This window comes from Mercenaria mercenaria, chromosome 10 (genome assembly GCF_021730395.1).
Source record: "Mercenaria mercenaria strain notata chromosome 10, MADL_Memer_1, whole genome shotgun sequence".
NCBI classification, from domain to species: domain Eukaryota; kingdom Metazoa; phylum Mollusca; class Bivalvia; order Venerida; family Veneridae; genus Mercenaria; species Mercenaria mercenaria.
In genome coordinates, this window is record NC_069370.1 from 19,996,131 (window position 1) to 20,016,751 (window position 20,621).

General features: G+C 31.6%; 1 protein-coding gene across 4 annotated transcripts in view; it reads left to right on the forward strand.

Annotated features, from left to right (window-relative positions):
* The window catches only part of LOC123559706 (dual 3',5'-cyclic-AMP and -GMP phosphodiesterase 11A-like), a 171,718-nt gene that overhangs the window by 36,707 nt on the left and 114,390 nt on the right, over positions 1-20,621 (forward strand). The window lies entirely within an intron of this gene.

Here is a 20,621-nt window from a genome sequence, read left to right on the forward strand (position 1 = left end):
AATGAGTTGAAAATGAAGGGTGAACTTCATAAATTCGTATTAAATAATCAATATCAGACATCAAGCTCAGACAGAGAACATGTCATTGACAATGACGCTACATTAATATTAGACTAAGTTTAGTAGCGAAATCGTAACGATTGTAAAGTGATACAGAAGTTCAAGCTAAAACATTCTAGGCAATTTTGGCAAGAAGCGAGCGTGAATAACAATATTTATTCATCACCCAAAACTTGGTTTGAAGTTTAATTTCAAATCTTTTAAAACTCAAAGAGTTAAACTGTTTCCTCTATTACTTGCAAGTTATAATACTATTTTAAACCAAATGTGTGACGTATTTGTATGGAATCGTAAAAGGCGGTTTTAAAACGAACTGTATCTGTTGCAAGACGCCAATTGTCAAAATTGCGAAAACTGGTAAATAAATCGTCTGATTTCTCATGGTTCATAGTTTGGATGCGCAAGAATTAAATCACGAGCTCGTGATTGTTTGAACTAGTGGTGAAATATCAAAACAGTGATGAACCGTTGTAAATCACATGATAAAACACAAGTAGGCATCGATTATTTTTCATTCTTAGATGCTCATTTAGTCAACCATTGTTGCAGAATATACAACGCTTGACCCAAACAATTGCCGTGTTTGAATCTATTCCATACGATGTTGACAAAGAGAGAGAGAGAGAGAGAGAGAGAGTTAATGATATAATTGAACGTGTTCTACGCCATATTGTTCTTTCTTCTTGTCAGATTTTAAACTTCTAATAAATTGGAATACTTTACAAATAAAAATGTCAAATATTCATGGTATTAACAAAAAAGCGGTTTCTGCATTCTGAAAATAACACAGGTCAGCACATTTTAACCATAACATATTTATTAAGCTATCATTGAGCAATAAAGCGTTTAAAATCACAACGTTAAAACATTGAAGTAAGATCACAAACATGTTATGTTTTGAACATAGAAATAATTAGATTCGAGCAATTAATCACGTCAAAATTGTACAAAAGTATCACCAATAATATCGCATATTAATAATATTAAAACAGCGCTACAAACATCTAAGTTAAACTGAGTTTGATCAAGATGATGCGACATATAATGTACTTTTTGAATGACTTTCCTTTCAATAAATGTTTTATTGCATGACATCAAAAATAAACTTTCGACTTCAGCTCTGCACAATATGATTTTGAACTAAAAACCGGTCGATGGCGCAAACTTTGGCAATTTATCAGTTTATGTAAGGAGCGTAATAAAAGCGTTCTTGGCAAAATAATTGCTGTATGAGGAATAAGTCGCCTGTAATATATGAAGAAATAATTAATTCCAGACTGTTAAAGTTACAATAGTGATAAAAAATAAGCAGAAAATCCAGAATGGAAATAAGAAGCCAACTTTACACAACACTAATGTTGCCGGAAAACTAACATTGTAGACTAGCTCCTAGACTATGATATATATATATTGTTTTTAATATTGTGAATATAGCCATGTCCGAAGAAATCTCTAAAATAGACTGGCATTTGTCACTATTTCATAAAATAAAAGAAAATTTGCAAAAGTTGAAATTATGTGACAAAATCTTTATTATAATTCTAGTGGCATATACTAATAATGGTAAGCGTTGATAAAAACCAATGCAATTTATGCTAACGAATCATTAACTATTAAAAATGCCCGATAACACTTGTCTGATATATTTTTTGTAATCATTTCAAGGACTTGAAAACTGCCCGATGACAATTGCCTGATATTTGTTTTTGTAACCATGTCAAGGACTTGATGACACAAATTTGCCCCGCCCATATTGACGGACTAGTGTTACGTTTCCATTTTATGTGAAATAAATGAGATATGTGCTAAATAACAATTATTAGATACGTTGATGCTCATGTTTTCTCAATTACTTTAACTGCGGTATCAAATTTCATTATAACTTTTAATACACTTAATATTTCAAAGTAATTGCAATATTTGTATTATCTGTAGTACTTCAAAGTTTTGACATCCAAATATTTATCTACGTGCAGGAAATATCGTTTATAGTGTTCAATTATACAATTCAATGCCAACGGTGAAAAGTGTAGAAACCCATTTATTAACTGAATACATTATATGACAGAAAATTACCTGCACGAGAATGTAAAAGGTACAAAGATAAGTCCATTTGTCGTCACGAAAGTTAAATGTTTTTAGACTTAACAAACAACCATTTTACAAGTTAATTGTATTCGTTGTTGCAATTTACAAATCGTTATGTTTTTTTTTCGACGAACGCCGTCTAAGAACGAATTCGTGACTTGGACTAACCCATGCCACTAACTTAAGTTTGCAAATCTGATTATTTGATAACGCATTACAGATAATTTATCAAAATGAAAGATTTATGTAACAGTCTGCCTGACTGGACGAGTCTGTCTATTCTACTCTGCTGAATGTGCAACGCTGAGTGAAATGTCGGACAAAGCGTTAATCCGTAATGACGTTGTTTACAGTTTTAGAGCTACGTTTCGCTCAGTATATTTAGCAAGAATATTGTTATATCTAAAAATGATAAGTAGGTTCAATAAATATAATAAAAACCTGTTCTAATACCAACAGATATCAATTTATACGGTCCGCGTTAAACATGAATAAGGGTGTGATTAGCCGGTCGATTAAAGTATTCTAGGTAGAGGAGTGTCTTCCAGATCTCTCCTGTAATTATTCGTCGTAGAAAACAAAACGAAACACAACTGCACCCCTACCAAACCTTAATTTTGAAAAATTTAAAAAGAACCATTTAAATTGTTAAAGTGTCGTGTTTAGTTTTGCTATTTGCAAAATGTTAGATAGATGATAGAATAACACATTCACATGATATAAAAAAAACTCTTAAACTTCGTGTCTTATCTTGGCTTTAAAACCGACCACTCGTGTGTTAATCTGCAAATGAATTTTGACAAATGTAAACAAGATCCAGGTTATTTTAAGCTAAACAACAGTATTCTTTTAGTTGATGATTTTAAATCATTGATAAAAGACAATATTAAGGAAATAGTTAGACAAAACTCTGAAGCTGAACCTGATATTTTATGGGAAATTATCAAAGGTACTATTAGAAATACAGCAATTAAATATTCTACATACAAAAAGAAAATTGAAACAGATCAGAAAAGTAAACTGTTAAAAGAAATTGAAAGTTTAAATAAACAGGTACTTCACGAAAATGAAGAGCTGACGTAAATAATATTAAAGATACAATAACAGAAAAAACAGAATGAGCTTGACTGTTTATATGAGAAAAAAGTCAATGGTTTATTGATTAGATCAAAAGCTATACATATTGAAGGTAATGAAAAGAATTCTAAATATTTCTCAAATATAGAGAAAAGACGTGCAGAAAAAAAAAGAACATTACAAAACTAATAATTAATGGTCAAGAAATAACATAAAATGATCAGATTTTAAAAGAAGAAGTAAACTATTATAGAACTTTATACGAAAAACATGAACAAAACCAAACAAAACTAAATTTTTTTGGATCAGAACATAAACAAATTATCAAATGATGAAATGGAAACATGCGAAGGTTTATTGACGGAAAATGAGTGTAAACAAGCACTACTTGATATGAAAAACAACAAAAGTCCAGGTTCTGACGGGCTAACAACAGAATTTTATAAACTCTTTTGGAACGAAATAAAACTCTACCTCATAAACTCCTTAAATTTCTCGTATAGAAAAGGTGAATTAACAGATTTACAAAAGCAAAGTATATTGACACTATTACCAAAGACTGAAAAAGACCAATCATTACTTTCAAACTGGCGACCTATCAGTCTTCTAAATATAGATTATAAAATTGCAACCAAAACTATTGCCAATAGAATTAAAAAAGTTTTAGATAAAATTATTACTCATGAACAAACTGGTTTTATGAAAGGCCGCTATATTGGTGAAAATGTTCGCTTAATTTATGAAATCATTGAATACCTTGAAGCTAATAATCAACCTGGTCTACTCTTTTTTTCTGACTACCAAAAAGCGTTTGACAGCTTAAATCGCGGCTTTATGATGCAATGTCTCCATCATTTCAACTTCGGACCATCTTTAATTACATGGGTAAAACTATTTTACACCAAAATAAACAGTGTAATAATAAATAATGGTTATATGTCAGAAAGCTTTCCAATAAAGAAGGGTGTTAGACAAGGATGTCCTCTCTCCTCTTCTTTGTTCATAATATGCATTCAATTACTGACATATTTTATAGCAAAAGATAATACCATAAAAGGTATAACAACAGACAACACAGAAATTAAACAAACCTTGTTCTCAGATGATGCCACTTATGTAAATAATGGACAGAAAGAATCTTTTGAACGACTTATAGAAGTTATAATGAATTTGGCAAAATATCTGGACTCACACTTAATACAACAAAATTTATAGTTCTAAAGGCTGGTTCACTTATACAGAGGAACTTAAAATATGCTGAAAACATGAATTTCGTTTGGACTTCTAAACAAGCTAGAACACTTGGAATGACATTTTATACAGATTTAGAATCAAATAATAAGCTCAACCTCGAACCTAAATTGCAAGAATTCAAAAGATGTCTGGAACAGTGGCAACATCGAAAACTAACCCTATTGGGTAAAGTAACTGTGATTAAAACATATGCTCTACCGAAACTTGTTTATCCATTTACGGTGCTTGAAAACCCACCCGAAGATACTATCAAAGATATCACGTCAACTATTTTTAAATTTTTATGGGACGGAAAAAATGAAAAAATAAAGCGCAAAACATTAATAAATAACTATGATCTGGGAGGACTTAAACTCACAGACATTAAAGCTTTTCTGTACTCGATCAAAGCATGTTGGGTTAAAAGAATAATTTCGAATGAAAATAACGGTTTTTGGGAAATACTGTATAAGAAATTCCTTAAAAAGTTTGGGGGCAATTTAATTTTCGAATGTAATTTACACACACAAGATATTGCTAGAATTTGCAAAAATCACAAATATTTTAAAGATATTTTAATCTCGTGGTTTAGAATCATGAATTCTTCAAACACAAATAATGAAATGAAAAAACATATAATATGGAACAACTCCGACATTAAATTACAACAAACTTATATATAATATATTGGGACAATTGGAACAGAAAGGGAATAAAATATATTGATCAATTATTTGATTTCCGAACAAACAGGTTTTATAAGTTTGAAGAAGCAGAACGAATACTTAACTTGGGAAAAAGTGATTATCTCAAATACTACCAACTGGTTACAAAGATACCGAAAATATTAATAGAAAGCATCTCTGAAAATTTCTGTACGGAAATAAAACAAACATTCATATAGAAAAACTAAAAGTTTGTAAAACACCCAACCAGTATCTTTATAAATTACAAGCAACCAATGTACCATATGAAAAACCAACTGCTGCTGTGAAATGGGAATTTTTTTTTGAAAATGAAAACCTAAATTGGAAGAATATTTTTAGCGTACCATTCCTTTCTACCATTGATACAAATCTACGCAGTTTTCAATACAAATTTTTAATGCGTCTGTTGCCCACAAATAAATATCTATTTATCTGTAAGCTGGCCCCCAGTAACCTATGTGACTTCTGCTGCATGAATACAGAAACAATTGAACACATAATATCGGAATGCCCCAAAGTACAAGCCTTTTGGAACAATATTCAAAATCTATTGACTACTAAAGGAATTGACGTGAAACTGAATATCAAGACATATGTTTCGGTGTAACACAAAACAATAAGAAAAATGATGTTCTAAACTTAACAATAATATTATGTAAATATTTTATATTTAAATCTAAGTACAGCAAAAACATTCCAATGTTTGACTGCTTTGTACAATACTTGAAAGCTAGGATAAAAATTGAAAAAGAAATCGCATTAATGCAAAACATGTTAGATAGACATGAAGAAAAATGGTCAAAGTTCGATGAAATATAATAGCTGACTACACTAAACTTTACAACCCCTAAAACTCTCGTACACATACTAGTATTGAGTACTTACTACTGAAACGAGGAAACGATCACCCCTTATTCCTCATTTTTTAATCTACTTTTTCATTAATCAAAGTTAGAACTCCCAAGCGACATAGCTCTTTTCTTTCTTCTCTACTTCCTTCTCCTTCCTTCCTTTTTTCTTACCTTCCAAAACTCTTTGCATAATATTCGTATTGAATCTGACGTGATTTTGATTCGAAACATGTTAAGTTCATGTTTGTTTTTGACTATATATATCATTGACATTGTATTTAAAATTGTATGTCATATGTATGGTATGCAAAGAAAAATAAACGGGGATACCCAGCTGGGGCCTCAGAAAACAAAAAAAAAAACAAAACAAAACTTCTTGTCTTATTACAATTCGCCGACCATATCTTTTAAAGATATTTTTTTTTTGTTTTCTTATTTCATTATAAAAAATATTCACGTAAATACTCGTCCAATGTTTGTTGTAAAGTATGTTGAAGTTTCACAATCATGTTATAAAGATACGCACACATTTAAGGTAAGCAAGAAGTTTCTAGTTAACAAGCATACCAACTCAGTTGAGTTGAGTTAATTGTTAAAAATACACGCTCACATTTAAGACAGCAAGGCGTTTTTTATGAAAGCATACTAACTCTGCTGAGCTGAGTTGAGTTTATTTAAAGAAACACACACATTTAAGATTAAGATCTTAATTGACAAACATTTTTATTGCATTTCTTTAATACAGTCCTCTTGTTTTTGAAACGAAACTTAAAATTATAGAGTGTTACAGTACATTTAATATCATTAAGGTTTCGTTCCTGAAATTATTTATGTGTATGAAAATAATTAGAACCACTGTTTTACCATTGCATGCGCGTAAGAGGCGACTAATAAGGTCTGAACACATGGGTTCCGCTGTATCACTGTGATTCTAGCAGGTATAAAAGTTTTGATTCCATACCTCAATTTTTTTTTAATGTAAATAAGATGTGAAATCAAAATATTAGTCCTTGTTTGCGTCATATATTCTATAACAAATCAAATCAAAAATAGAAATTTTCATATGTATTTTTGATGTCTAAGATCTTACAAGACAAAAAAGGTGTTTTAATAGGAATGTTTTTGATCTTCAACATGGTCAAAAATAGCATCATACTTTTACAATTAAACCTGTATTTAGCAGCCAGCAAAGGCATTGACGCAACCTGGCTGCTTAAGGCAAGTGGCTGTTTGAGACAAGTTGAAATAAGAATAAACAATTCTTTTAGGTAAGTTGACTTACTGCTTAAGGCAAGTGGCTGCTTAATAAAAGTGGTCACTAAGGTAGGTCAGTAACTGTAGTTCAATACATTTTTATTACAAATTTTGACATATATCGAAGAAAATTAGAATACCATGTGCTAAGTTCATAAACGTTCATGGAAACATAATATGATTCATTTTAACACGCGTGTATATTTGTGTTATATATCATGACACTTAAACATGATTAAAAGTATCATCACTATTACTATTGCAAATAAGTTACACTAGTTCATTAGTTGTAATGCTTTAGATATGAGATAATACATTTATAACGATACGTTTAGGTGCTGCTTTGCTATGGTAACTCTCCTAGCTGTCCAAACAATGCAGTTTCTCTTAGAAAAATATGCAAATCTCAGATAAGAAAGGGACAACTATTATCTGAGGCACAATTTATAATATTTTAGATATTTTTATATCTGTCTTTGAATCCAATGGCAATTAGTAAGGCATGTATGTTCTTCAGGAAATCTTTTGATTAATAATTTGACATTGTGTTATGCATATAAAATAATTGAAAAAATAAAATGTAATCTTCCGATTATTTTAAAAGAAACTAGAAGTAAAAGCTTATGAATTTATATTTTTGTATTCATCATTTGACGTTAATACTGCGTTCTGTAAATTTCAGAGTCTGGTTATGACGTGCCTTGGTTTAGGTTACAGGGCAATCTATGACACATTCTGCGTTGTGCGTATGTGCACTAAATAGAATAAATCAAATTTACCACGTCACTAAGACTACAATTTTCTCTGAATAACGTGATATTTGCTTTACTTTTCATTCGTTGAAATTAATTTATTTATCCCTTTCCCAATGACGTCTGTTACTTCAATATAGCGTGATGTTGCGAGATTACGTGTACTTATTTTAATGCCTATATAAATACGTAACTCTTTGTGTAAAGACAATAGAAACTACGAATGAAATTCATGATAGAAAGTGTGTACGTCAGTTGTCAAGGGTGCAATAATTCAAGAATAGATGAAAAGTTTAAGACCTTTAATAGTTTCCCGTGGCGTCATAAGACAGTACATTAATCTTTCAGATGCGAAACCAGCCAGAGTCCACAATAACCAATAAACAAATGCAAATATATCTAATACCTCCTATATCATGTTTCCTGCTATTTAAAGACCCGCTGGGAAATATACTATCTTTAATGCAAGAATGTTTCAATGCATTTGAGATTGTTTATTTACATTTAATTCAATGTTGTAGCCAAAACGCACGTTCAGGTTTTTCTAAAAAAAAACAACAGTATCACCGACGTAAATGTTTACAAAATTTATATTTGAGCAAAGTGCCAGAATAAATATATAATTATAGTGTAAATTTGCAAGTAATGCTTAAATGAATATGACTGATCAGGTTAAAGAAGCATTTCTTCTGAAAATCACATTTGCAGCTTATGGGCGTATAAGCCACAGATGGATATTTAACCATTAGCCTGTTCGCGGCAAGTGATTCTGCCTTTGCGACCAGTGCAGACCAATATCAGCCTGCACGTCCGCTATACAGTTAGTATAGTTTAAGTGAAAACCCCTTCGAATAATAAATGGTACTGCCCAAATTGAATGATGGATCAGTCCATTTTAGAAATTTAGCGGGGTAAAGGTTCAGAAAAGAACGCAATCAAGCAAAATGATTGCAGGCACGGGAAGGTAATGGTATATTAAGCACCCTATCAACACTTTATATGTTTGTTTGTTTTGAGTGTAACGCCGTTTTTCAACAGAATTCCAGTTATGTAATGGCGGGCAGTTATCCTAACTAGTCTGTCCGGATTCTGTACCAGTACAAACTTGTTCTCTGCAAGTGACTGCCAACTTCCCGACATGAATTATCAGAGGTGAAGAACGAATAATTTCGGACACAATATCTATCAGATCGTCACGGAGAAATACGCCTCGCCGGGGGATCGAACTCACGACCCCGCGATCCATAGATCTGTGCTCTCCCTAGTGAGCTTAGCGAGCGGGCTCAACACTTTATAAGTTTAAAATATGTGCTCCAGTATATCAATTTTCGTATTATACGTACATTTTCATCGACTTTTATTGTACTAAGTACTATCATTATTCTACATCTGTGCAAAGTAAACTGTTGTGTCATTTTCCATTAATTATACAAAGAATCACATAGTCAAGAATCAGCAGAGCTTCATATAAATCATATACTGTCTATCCTACTCAAAAGATAGTTGATAACTTTATGGCGTTATGTGTTTAAATAATAGTGTGTTTAATACGAGTTGAAATGTTTTATTCAGCTGAAGTTATATGGTTTTGCTTGCATATTTAACAACACCTGTATCTCCTTCTGATAAAAAACAAAATACACACTTTATGGACAATTTTTAAATTTAATTGATTGCAGTAAAATTTATCATTTAATACATAGTTCGCCATTTGTAATTACCAAGCCCGAGTAATGCAGTTGCTCCTATGTGAATGAAAGGAACACATTTATTGTGAGATGTAGAGCGACTTTTTCACAATTTTTAAGCTAATCTCAAAAATTGATAATATGTGGTTGTTGTAAAGGTGACCATTGACAGAAACCTTTGTAATATATTCTAAAATATTATGCAGAAGGGAGTGAACCGTTCTAACGTTTTCGACATAATGGTGAAAATTAACTTTTACCAGTATCACTCATTTTCACTCTATATACTTTTTTCAGTGTCATATATACTGCCTGCACCAAACTTGGTTGAAATGAACTATTTGAAAAATTTCACCCAAACTATAGGCGTTTTAAATACTTTCGTAAATACCACGCAATCCGGTCCTTCGGGAAATAAAACGAAAGTGTTCTTGTCCATCTTATCAACTTTATTTACGTTAAAAGTAGTCGAATAGATATTTTCATTTGTTAAGGGAAAGCAAATTAAAATCCTTGAGAAAGACAAATGTTTCCATCTGCACCTTCAACTAGTGATAGATTCTTTTTTATTACATGCCGTTTTCTTCAATAAATAGAAGAAATAAAGTAAAACAAATGCGTTTCTTTAAAGCACTATATTATTATACTAGCATATGAATTTACGCATTCATTCATAAATTACAGCACGTGAATAATTTTCTATCCCGGGCTCCGGGCTGTAAGACGATTTTTAGCATCGGTAAAAACACGGCAAAATCCTGTCTGGCATGAAAGAAAATTCTGATATACACTGTAAATGCAAAGCACAGTGACTTAATTTCAAAATCGACTTTGTAGTTTTGTTTCCTTAACACTTACAGGGTTAAAGCATCGGCTAAAATATGTATTCTTTTTTGTTTTCTCCACCCCGCCGAAAAGATTACCTTGCTATCAAAATGATTGAAATCTCAAATTCGAAAAGCAAGTTGACAACTCTTGTTTTATGTAGGAACATGTTTTTACATCCTAAATTTCTTCTTTGCATTAATCTGCGCAGTACGAACTTTCCAATAACCTTGTGCTTGTGTAATTGGCAATATAAATACGCAACAATTTGCTCACAGAATCTGGATTATACGTCTGAGAGCCATAACAGGAACGAAAGCTCCAAAACTACTGTAGATGTCAAGGGTGCAACAATTTAAACTGCAAGATTACTTATTCATTCTACCGTCATAAGAAAGTACATTGACCGTTGGTCTATGCCATTAAGCACCAGTAAACAGATGTAAATTTAACACCGCCTTCGTCAGATATCATACAATTTGCAGGACCCATGGGAAATATTCGTCTTGCACGCACGAATGTTTAATTGAGAACGTAATTTCTTTATTTCCTTTTTATTCAATACAGTTGCCATGGCGGCTTTACTAAGTTCTTTGTTCTTGATCTTAAATAGAATATTCCATTTACGCACAAAACAAAACTGATACCGCAGTTAAATTCGGCTTGTTAAAGACAAAAATAGGTCTAAATGTACTTTACTACATGATTATCTAATTATGGCTTGATCATAACATCGATTGGTTATCCGACTTTAAGTTTATATGTCATTCAAACTAACGTGACATACATGATTGTATTTTTGCATGTCTTATCCAGTATTCTAATATCACTAACAAAGCTTTAAACATCACAACGATATTTTGTTGACGTCAAGTCGACGTAATATTTAGCGCCATGTGCGCATAGGGAAAAAGCGCTTTCATATTTGATCAAATATAAATAGTCCTAAAACACAGTTTTGCTGTAAAATATTTCTTAATTCTTAAAACAATATACTTATAATATCTGCTGCGCAATGATGAACAAATTTCTCCGCTTCTCCGCCACTGATAGAACTTGCAATTAACGCATGCCTACTTTAGACGGACAAAAAAAGTCGTAAGAAAAGTATATCTGGGGCCGTATTCATAAAGCATCTTAAGTATAAGTATAAGAAATTGATTATTTACTTAAGTATTACTTAGGTTAGAAATTTATTTTATTTAAGTATATTTGTTATTCATAAAACAACTTAATAAGTAATTCGTGTTTTTTATTGTGGACGAAAACATTAAACTTAAGCTGAAATCACCACAAACTTAAGTAAAATCTTAAACTTAGGTCAAAACTTATACTTAAGATGCTTTATGAATACGGCCCCTGGACACATCTGTGGAAATAAAACCACTGTATAATATTGCTGTTACTGAGGACTTGAAGTTAATACTTCCAAAACAAAAGTTGTTGTATTTCGAAAGGGGGGACCCATCAAACTATATGAGAAGTGGTATTATGATAATGAACCATTAGAAGTTGTAAATGATTTTAATTATTTAGGGGTTGTTTTTAACTATACTGGTTCATTTGTTCTTAATAATCAGTGTATCGTTGGCAAATCTTTAAAGGCAATGAATGTTTTAATGAATAATATTAACAAATATGATATAAGTCCATTTCTATCGCTTCAATTGTTTGACTCGTTTGTGGGTTCTATTTTAAATTATGCATGTCAGGTATGGGGTTTCTCAAAGTCTAAAGATCTTGAAAGAGTTCACCTTAAATTTTGTAAAAACATACTTGGCGTGAAACAAAGTGCATGTAACGCTGCAACCTATGGTGAACTTGGGCGTTATCCCCTGTATATAAATAGATATGTCCATATTATTAAGTATTGGTTTAAGTTATTAAATACAGATAATATTAGGTATTTACCAAAATGCTTTAGACCAGTGTAATCATAATGGTGTAAAAAATTGGGCATACCATGTGAAATCGCTTCTTAACGGACATGGTTTCTCTGATGTTTGGAATCTACGAAGTCAGTTTGAAGCCAAAACATTTGTACCCATTTTTAAACAAAGAATTATAGATTGTTTTAAGCAAAAATGGTGTGCCGACATTGCTGCAAATAACGTTTTAAATACTTTATATTCACATGTTAAAACAAATTTTGGTATTGAAAATCATTTGAATATATTATTATGTAAAACATCACGAAGTTGTTTAACGAAACTCCGTATATCTGCACATAAGTTACGTATAGAGTCTGCCAGGTACGGCAGGGACAGGTTAGAAAGACACGAACGAATTTGTCAGTTATGTGATCTTAATGAGATTGAAGATGAATTTCATTTTGTTCTTAAATGCAGAGTTTATAAAGAATTACGTGCAAAGTTCATTAAACGTTATTTCTATACTCATACAAGTATGTATAAATTCTTAGAATAGCTACAATCAAGTAATAAATCTATTCTAGTTAATTTGTGTAAATATATAACATTAGCTAATAACAAGAGAAATGAATTATTGTAAGGAATTTAAACTCGTGTCTTGGAAATGCTTGTAAGTTTGTTTGTGTTGACATTAATTATGATATAACATATACTGCCATTCAGTTTATATTACACTACCTATACTTCATGAATTCGTAAATGCAGATTATTTATTAGCATTAATATTTGTATACTAGTATAACAAGATTGATATTGTTTCTATTGTGATATCGTCGTAATATTCTTGTAATATCCTGAATGGTAAAATCAGATCTGTTCATTCTCTACATATACCGAAAAGTCATTTTGCCTATCACGTGTATTGTATTATATGTATAATTTCATGTTGTATTAACAAGATACATGTATTGTATACATTAATAAAATATCTGTTCTGTTCTGTTCTGTTCTATAAGCAGTTGCCCAGATCTCAAATGACTTGGCCTTGGTGCTCTATAACGCCGCTAAAGATAAAATGACCCATCATATTTTACGCTTCGGTTTATTCCATCATTTGCCAGTTCTGTATTTTTATTTCCGCATTGCGGTACCATCAAAGAATGAACAGGCACATCGATCAAAGTATACTTTCGTTATTTCCGTTTTATTAAATATATTTGCTATGACGTAAGTATCAAGTTCTTGTAGACCAGCTGCGTCTTTATCTTGTATGGCTGATCTATTTATACTTGATTAAAGTGTTTGGTGCCTGATGGTTCGTGAACGAGCCAATTCATTACTGGTTTGGTGCCATCTAACTTGGAAATATTTGTTTCTTTCTCCCTCTGTCTATTTTTTTACATCTCCATTTTACATAATACGTTTCAATAAATAAGAGGAAAAGAAACAAACAGATTGTTCGTTCTTATCTGTTTTAAAAAAGGCCAAGAGACTGAGTCCATTGAATACTGATTGTTAATATTTTTACTATATAGTGGCATTTCAGTTTTTTCAGGTATCGTTGGTTTACAATTGCTTATGTTGGGAATCAACTGGTAGGGAAAATGTCTATTTTTCTTTAAGAGCCTGAGTCCATTGAATATTGATTGTTAAATTTATTTTTGCTATATACGTGGCATTTCAGTTTTTTTTCAGGTATCGTTGGTTTACAATTGCAAATGTTGGGCATCAACTGGTAGGGAAAATTTCTATGTTTATTTGTACAGTGACTGTTATATGATGAGAATAAGAGTGTGGATTAAAGTGCACGTTTACAGGTTTTTATTCCTAAGGGGGGATTTATGCACCATGCGTTCCAAGGCGATGTCTCACTTTCTTAGTTTTATCCTTGCCGACTTTACGTATTTTTATTTTATACACTTTAAATATGAGGGGCATCATTCTCAGAAAAAGTTTTAAACATTGGACATTGTCCTTGTTATCTTTTCTAAGAAGTATGGTCAGGCCTTAACTTGAAATATGATTTACTCTAATTGCGTCACTGTTTTCCTTTGCTCTTTAAAGAATATTAATTCCATATTTTTAAATACCTGTCATTGTTTTGTCTGCGCTTAGAAATACATTGGTAACTGAGGTTGAATAGACTTCAACAAAAGTGTACGCTTGATACGGCATTGCCACTTTGACTGTAAAGCACAACTGCATTTAAAATGGTCCGAATTTTCATCTGACACTTTGAAGTCTGTCATCAAGTGGTTCACACATTTATGTTTTTTTTTCTTTTCTTTGTCCGCATTGGTAACTGAGGTTGAATAGACTTCAACATAAGTGAACGCGTGTTAGGCAGTGCTACTTTGACTTCAAAATCATATGATATTAACGAAGAAGTTATTTACAATTGTGCATTTAAAATTGTCTAAATTGTCACTTTTAAGTTTGTCATCAAGTGGTTCACTTATTTCAGTTTTTTCCTTTTCCAAAAATATACACATCAATGATAATATTTAACCAGATTAATTAGTTGTAACTTAAGGAGACCTGACAACGCTGGATCCATATTTGACTTGCTATATCAAATTAGGACTGTCATGTAATCGAACCATTGCAAAAAAACACAGATGTTTCTGAAATGGTAAAATATGATTTACATAGACAGGAAATTTATTTGTCAACGAACTCACCAGAGAGACTAAAGCTGGAAATAGACTACAATAAGATTACAAGGGGTAATGACCTCCTCAACATATTTTCCAGTCACGTTCACGTTTCTATTATCATTAGCTTCTATCATAATAAGTAAGAGTTAAGTGCCTTTGTAGTTGTTACAGGCCACATTCTTATATCAATAGTTTTCGCTAAGTGATATACATGTATCATGCTAAGAAGAAATAATCAGAAAACAGAAACTATAATCTCCATACTCTCCAAGAAACATGATTTTTATATGTTGAGCTATTTTGTTTAGTGAAAATATACTTTTTGGATCGTAGATTGCTTTGTAATAAATTGATTTTAAGACACCTGAAACACTAGTTAGCACATTTTGCAAGATTGTTTGCACACTCACGAACATGTTGCATAGATAGAACATCATGGAATATCTATACATGGATAGAATTTGTGTCAGGAAGATTTTCTTAATGTGTATGTTTGTCACATATGCATAAAGAATATGGGCTGTAAATGGTAATTGTTCTCTGCTACTTGAAACTATCACTAGAGAAACTTGTAATCTGACTTTTTTTTCAAATATATGGAAAAAGAATACTTAATATCAGTAAAAGTCGTGCGAAGTTAATGGACATGAAACTGAACATGATGTCTAAAAATGAAATTTTAAAAGATTTTCGAGAAATATCTGCATTAAAGAAAAAACCAGCAGTGACGAAATATCTGCATTAAAGAAAAAACCAGTCAGTGACGATTTTGATAAAAAAAATAAGTCGAGCAGTTTTGAAAATATAGTTGTTGCAGTAGTATGCACGCTTAGGACTTAATTTGACATACATTTCAAAACGAGTTCTACGTGCACATATGGCAGTGATCCCGCATCAGTTATAAAAAAAACAACAGCAGCACATTTGATAGGATATAATGGATAGTTTGTTTGAATTCTGTGCTTGACGTTTGGACGAATTTATTTTGAACGGATAGTGAGTTATTTGGCCTGTCATTTCGTTTTTGCAAAACTACGATCTCTATTAAAATGAATGGATATCTCATTAGATGAAATGGTCAGTTTTGAGGTCTGTACAGAACAGGTTCGATTCTAATCTCTTCCAGGTGAATTCTCCGAAACATTTTCTTTATATTTGTTTCAGTTTAATCAGTATTTTTGTTGTTTTCATTTTCTTAAACTTTTCGGAGTTATAGATTATTTTCTGTCTTTTCTGTTTTCAAATTGCGATAGATAGTTCTCCAGTGTACAGATTACTTTCACATGAAGTATCTTTCTATGGATGATTTTCAATGTCATTTTCATCGTCAGGTAGGCAGATGATAATAGGCTCTTGAATTTGGTTTGACTCGATACTTATTTCAACAGTGGAACTATTTTCCGCGCAATCAACAGCGTCGGTTTATTATAAGCCAGTTTCAATACAAAACTAATTTGTTAAAAAATTCCAAAACAAATATTAAACAAAAACAAAACACATGACGAAAAACAAACTAAAAAATAAACAAAACATGCAGAGGCGGAATCGAGCCATGAACTAACATGTCTGGTTTAATGTATTTATGTTGACTACGTACCGTCTGAGCTAGAAATGATGCCGTTTTAACGACTATATTCTCTTTTATTCTACCACTTCGCATTTTTCAGGCTGATATCAGTTTGCCGTGTAAACGTGGGGTTTATTCAGTCAATAGAGGCAAGCACTTTTCTCACACTTGGCGGATAAACTTAAGTTAAGAAAGACAGTAACCTAATATTCATTTTTACATGTGTTGTTACATTACTTATAATACCAAACATCCCTATTACCAAAAAATATGCTTTATTTTAAGATGCAGTTTCGGTTCAATAAACAGTGACAAGCTATAAAAATATCAACATATCTACATATGATACGAGCAGCATTAATGAAACATTTGCCATAAATATATGAATGTTGCGTGTTTGGGTACATTTATTTTCGTTTAAGAAATTGAATTGATATAATATACAAGAAAATAATATCATGCTTTGAACAAAGCTAGACAATTTTTTTCGTATATCATGGTTTCTGAATTAACACTGCTTTTGAAAGTCTAAAAGTAACTTTTAGCTATTCGGGCATTATAAGTATCATGTTCGAAGATTCATTATATTTGATATTTGATCAGGAGATCTCACTTTTTACATAAAAGGCAAATGCCCATTCAGACATGCCCATTTTAAAGTTAGTTGAAAAGTTTCATAAGAGAGTAATGTTTTAGCTGTAAAATAACAACAATGATGGATATCTTCAAGCTGTTCATGCTACTGCCTCTCCAGATTTAAGGAATGTATACTCGGAAAACATTGAAAGTGGATAGCGCAAATACGACTCATACGTTATTTCATATGGCGCATTGCAAACCAAAAATAGTTTATTGCTAATTAAATAATAAATGAAACATATTGAATATGGAAAACCATTGCGATATCAATTGTCAAGGGTACAACAGCTGAAATGAAAATTGTGTAGTACGTCATTAGATATTACTATTTTTTATTTCATTTTGGGCCAATAAAGCAATTTAAAGTCTATATAAAACCATATCATATATAATTCTCACCCCCAGGGAAATATTCCGTCTTTGGCGCACGTATGTTTCAATAAGAACATAATTTCTTAATTTCCTCTTCTTTCAATGTTATCACCATGACGCATACGATCAAGTATTTTTAGCTTATTGGTTCGTTCTGAGCCTGCTTCCAGTGCTTAAAGGTACATAATGCATATTTTTTTTTATCTTAAAAACAGATAAACAGCTTTACAAATAGATGTCATGTGTACTTGGTAAGAAAGGCACTACTTTTAATATTGCCTATGAACTTTTATAGTATGAGCCATAAATGGAGGTATAAAAAGCATTCAATAAAACATTCTAGTATATTCAGTAATATTCAAACCTTTGACAAATGTTAAAGAAAGTCATTATCAGAAATAGGATCCAAAGGCACTGAACTCCAGATTTTGGCTAAAAAATCATTTTTCTTTCAAAAGTTTGGTCATATTATGAACATTAGAAGATGAGTTTTTGTTTCTAAATTTTTATAAAAATGCCAAATCAAGAAAAGAAAAATGACCGCGTCGGGAATCGAACCCGGACCGCCGCAGCAATAAAGAAGATTTCCGCTGTCGTTACCAATACTGCTATAGAGGATTTAGTATTCAATGCGCGTGAAATATAGATACTTATAATTGAGGCAATTTACTTCGAGTAAAGCGTTACAAACGCTTTTCAATTTTCATCATAAAAAGTAGTAAAAACTAATTCTAATATATTTCCGTAACATAAAGTCTGTATTAAGTTTCAAAGCATTTTTAAGGAACACAATATCTAAAAAACAATCTCTTTTTTGTTTGTTTTCGAACGATCTGGAGGCCAGTGCTTGTAACAAGAAATGAATGTGTTTTATGTTCATAACCGAAAATGTGGCAGCCACCTTTTAAACAAAGTCATTATGAGCCTTAAATATCCGTATTCTTTGATACAGAAATGTTGCTAGCATTATATTACGGTAGGAATATTTGCTTTCTTAGTGCCAATAACATTAAACTTACTTCAGAAATAGTTTTTGAAAACAACTGTTGAAAGAAAAATACTAACTGTACGACAAACCATACAAAAATACCTTTTTAAAAGAGATTAAAGGCCACTAATTCAAATCCATCTTTGTTTCATATAAACAACGACTTCTTTGGTCGTATTTACGTAATTTAAGAGTTTGATAAAGAGTTAATTTTAAACAGAGGTCTAGACTGTTTAGTATATGCGAGCTTAAATTTAAGGATATATAAAAACCACTTAACCCAAATGCAGGAAATGAAGTAAAGGAGAGCGATAGTCTAGTGGTTAAGATGTCGGCCGCTCAACCAAGTAAGGTTTTTTTTCCACAAAGCAGACTCGAGAGTGTTATAGCTTTCACCACAATCGATATAACATATATTAGTATTACCTAAATGAAGTTATTAAGCGAATTTATAGCCACATTATAAATAAATCTTTACTGGACTGAAATCGATTGTTAGCGACATCTTCTTTGATAGCACTTAACCTCATCTTTGACCATAAATGAACACATAAGCTGAGAGAGAAAACTAAATTGCAGAAAATTCCTATGTCGGTATGATAAACAAGCAAATATTGTAATAGACTGAGAGAGCGAGAGAGAGAGAAACGATGTAAAATTGTTTCATAAATAAGGTTTTGTAAGTTATTAATCCGGGCACCAAAATTTCATATTTGAAAACATCAACAAATACTACATATGAGCCGTGCCATGGGAAAACCAACATAGTGGGTTTGCGACCAGCATGGATCCAGACCAGCCTGCGCATCCGCGCAGTCTGGTCAGGATCCATGCTGTTCACTTTCAAAGCCTATTGGAATTAGAGAAACTGTTAGCGAACAGCATGGATCCTGACCAGACTGCGCGGATGCGCAGGCTGGTCTGGATCCATGCTGGTCGCAAAGCCACTATGTTGGTTTTCTCATGGCACGGCTCATATAGTTTATGTAAATATAAAAAATTAAAGATGCGCCACAAGATAACTGCATTCTTTTGTATTTTCATGATGGTAATTATACATGTTTTGCATAAGGAAAATGAGAAATAACAAGTATCTAGTTAAAATTGACAGTGACATATACAAGGCCAAGACAATGTGTTTAGTGTCTAAAAATATTATTAAAATAATGTAGTAATATGCACAGTACTTGATGTATTAAGGTGAGTTTAGACCACACTTTGTTTCTACAGTGTAAGATAGTTATTATTCTATGCTTATAAAACTATACTGAAAATGAGAACAGCTGAATAAGTTTGCAGATGAAGTTGTAAAAACTTATTAATTCAGTGAGGGCCTAAATTGTCTACCTATCATCTTGTAGAATAGCTGTATTATGTATTATACCAGAATTATCAGAATGATTAGCTCGCAGTTCACGTGGGAGCAAAAAGTAGGTCACTAGTTCGTGGTGGGTCTTTAACAAGTTTATGTGTATGAAAAGTATTATGCATTAGGTCAAAAGGTACACGCTGTATACTTGTATAATAGCTGAAAAAAAGTATAAGAGTGCTCTACCACTAAAGAACTGTAAGTGTTTTGAACAATCGACTGTAATTGTATGACATATAATTATGAGTGTAGCTCTACATACACAACTCATGAATTTATATATTTAGTATAGTTAAATACATTTGGTGATTTTCTACATTTATAGTAAATATCTAAATATAAGATACTTTAGTGAAAGATAGCCATCAGATAACTTTAATGTTTAAGATGTTTTATAAAGATAAATTTATAGAATAATTTATCAAATTTTACGTTGATGTAATAGACTTCAATTTGAATTTTCTATAGAGTACATTTAATCTTTAAGAAAACATGATATTTTAATATTTAAGACATATTATATTTCATAACATATAGTTATATGAAATTTAAGTTGCAATATATATTTTCATTAAAACATATTTTGTTTCATCTGGTATGTGTTTTTACAGAAATATCAAATA